Raw genomic sequence first — 3,670 nt, forward strand, 5'->3', positions numbered from 1 at the left:
TATGAATAAATCTTACTTCCATAGACAAGGTGCGGCTGAATCAACTTCTCGATCGAGGTGTTTTTAAGAATCATGAAAAGATTTGAACGAGGATTATAATTGTCGAGATACAAATGAGGTTTAAGATGAAATCAAGTGGCAAGCTTGAAGAATTATTTAGTTTCATATGTTATAATCAATATTTTAATTTAATTCATTTTAATTGTCCAAAGTTAGCAGTCTAATAGTCCGATGGTTCAATGATTCATATATAATTTAATATATAATATTCGAATTAAATAATACGTATCGTGACCCGTGTACCGGTCTCGGTGTCGATCACAACTCAAAGTATATATATATTTTGGAATCAACTCCGACCCTGCATAGCCAACTCCCACCTTCACATATAGAGTGTCTACGGTTGTTCCGAAATATATATATAGATGGGTCGATATGATAAATCGAAACCTTGCATACGTGTCCCGTTATTTAAAGTGCGTAAAAGTAAATAACAAAAATTAAATGACGATAAATAAAATTGCGAGAATGTAAATTGCGATAAATTAAATGTTAATCAGTTAGCTGGGAACAGTTAGCCGGAACAGTTAGCGTGAAATCCTATCACCATTCCAACTAATTAATTCGTTTGTTTCTAACACTTTTTATTTTTGTCCAATGTTTTCTTCATTATGCCACTTGTTGGATTCTGATAGGTCAAAATCCAAATATGAAAGTTGAATAGAAATGGTTATTCTGTGGTGAACGGATACGTATATCGGTAGTTGTAAGTAGGATAGTAAATGATCGTTGAATCAGATTCGAAGAATGTACAGTGTAACTCATTAATGTGAAATCTGAATATTTCTCGGGTACTACCCACCCGTTAAAATATTTTCATCATTAACAGTTTGTACGAAAGAATTTTTAATTACAATCTTTATGAAAATATACTTGCATATATATTTTCATCGAATGTAATCATGGATTTAATGAGTCGATAAGATATTAAACTCATTTGATTTATCGTTAATACTGGATTACATGATCTCTAAAATATTAGAGATTTCATAATCACCATGTCGAACGAAAATATATGAGGTAGAACGTTACATAAAGCGAAGGTAATCGATGTAAAACGATATATAGAACGAAGATTATACTTGAAGTACAGATGATGATATTGAGGCGCGTGATGTTGATATCCAAGGTACAGGTTGTGATGTTGAGAGTTACGGCGCGGTTATGGTTTAGGGATAATAAGGGTACTGTCGACGTCGATAATGGTGGTACTGATTATGCTGATGGTGCTGTTGCTGGTATTCGTAACCGTCGTACCAGGTTCTCTAAAGTCGTCACACGAGCGCGTAGTTCGTTAACTCCTTCTAGTACTACGGAATGATTGACGGTTGAGACGAGCGGTTGAGTAAGATTTGAAATATAGGATAATATATAATCGTGACGGGATACTCTAGAAATGAGAGGATAAATGGTTTCTCGAACAGGTTTGCCGGTAAGTGCTTTCAGGTTCATCATCAGGAGAGCAATTTGAGAAGAATCTTTAACGTGAAATGATTTTCGAATATAGAATGATATTCTAACTTCATAGAATATCTATAATAATAGAGATTTTGTAGCCTACAGATGATCTTACGGCATATGACAAGCAAGTCTACAGATGTGCTAAGATATGAATTATCAGATACGCTAAGATATGAATTTCGTCCATACACTATCGATGAACTAAATGCAGTAGGACGTGTCTAGACTTGAGAATGATAGGCAGGCAATTTCCTAAGGATGATAAACAGATGATTTCCGACTAGAAATGATAAGCAAAACTTTTGATAGGTAAACACGGTCAAAGTCCAGACTCACTAATGTATCCTAACAACTATCAGTTAGACACACTAATGGGAGACCTGGTTCACTAAGACCAACGCTCTGATACCAACTGAAACATCCGCGACTAATCCTCCCGGATGAAGTCTTCAACAGTTGGTCCCATTGCAATGATCGACTCCAAGTAATATCCTTAATTTGAGCTAATGCACAGCGGAAGACTTAATTCGTACCTGAGAATAACATGCTTTAAAAGGTCAACATAAAGTTGGTGAGATATATAGGTTTGATGCTAGCAGCGTTAAAACTATGGACCACAAGATTTCATATATAAAAATATAATACACTCGCAAGTGTATGAAAAGCATTCCAAGCAGTGGGCACCCGGTAACTAGCCTTAACAAGAGTGTGTACCCCTGAGTTATAATAATATGTGCACCGAATCAAGTGCGTTCCGTTAACCTCGAAGTACTAAACACCCGTTCTTCTAGTTTAGTAGTGACTAGAACAACATCTGGGTGGGGGTGTAAAACCCGATAGATCTATCTTTAGGATTCGCGCCTACCAGTTCATAAACCAATAGTTAAAGTTACCAAGCTAGGGGATTTTTGATTCAAACCCATGTAGAACGTAATTTTAGTCACTTATGTCCATAACGTAAATCATTTATAAAAAAATAGCGCATGTATTCTCAGCCCAAAAATATTTAAAGTTTAAAAGGGACTATATACTCACCTAATGTATTTTGTAGTAAAAATACATATAACATCACTGAACGCGTATAAGGTTGGCCTTGGATTCACGAACCTATATCAACTATATATATTAAAACCTATAATAGGCATATAATAACAATCAAACCAGTTTATATATATATTATTTATATATAATATTTTACTTATTTAAAATAGTGATATATATTAATTACATAGTTAATATATACATATATTAGATTCTTGTGCAAGTATTTTAATTAAAACATATATGATATATTAAAATTTATATATATAAGGTTATATAAAAATATATTTATATATTATAGATAATTTAATTAATAATAGCTACTAATATTTTATTTTGAAAACAAAATAGTTTGTAATATTAACATAAGTATTTTATATGTGTTAAATTCATTTTTAGGTAATATATGTTGTAATAATAATAATAATAACAATAATATTAATAAGATGGTAATAATTACCTTAATAGCTTCCTAAAAAGAAAATGTCATGAACAGGACTCGAACCCACAACCTCTTGCTCAACCCAACAACATCCCACTCCACTCAACCAATTCTGTCTTTGTTGTTTAATATGGACCCATTCATTTATATCCTATTCCCTTCAGCCCAACAGAGGAAAATGAAACTCGGCCCATCATTTAAATATTTTGAAGCCCATATAATCGTTTAATAAACCCAATCCCATTAGACAAACTTTCGGCCCCATCTCTAAAACATGTCACGGCCCAACTCTCTTAAAAAAAGAAAAAAAAAACACAGTTTGTGGGAATTGAACCCGGAACCTTTTGTTTTTCAACCAAACTCCCAACCATTCACTCCATCTTACATTTCTGATATAATCTAACGGTTATATATATATATATGTATAGCTCGTATTCTTATCTCTCTCTTTGTCTTCTACACCCAAACCCAATCGGCCAGAACACGATCAACCTTAATATCAATACAGCGAATCGGGTTCTTGACTTAAACAAAACGATTTAATTAGGTTGCTTGTGTTTAATAGTAAACGAAAAAAAAAAAAAAATATATCGAGGTCATACTGCTACTGCTCGTCGTGGCTAAAAAAAAAATTAGCTTTTTAGTTTTCATTACGTTTTAGACGAA

This window comes from Rutidosis leptorrhynchoides, chromosome 9 (genome assembly GCF_046630445.1).
Source record: "Rutidosis leptorrhynchoides isolate AG116_Rl617_1_P2 chromosome 9, CSIRO_AGI_Rlap_v1, whole genome shotgun sequence".
In the NCBI taxonomy this organism is placed as follows: domain Eukaryota; kingdom Viridiplantae; phylum Streptophyta; class Magnoliopsida; order Asterales; family Asteraceae; genus Rutidosis; species Rutidosis leptorrhynchoides.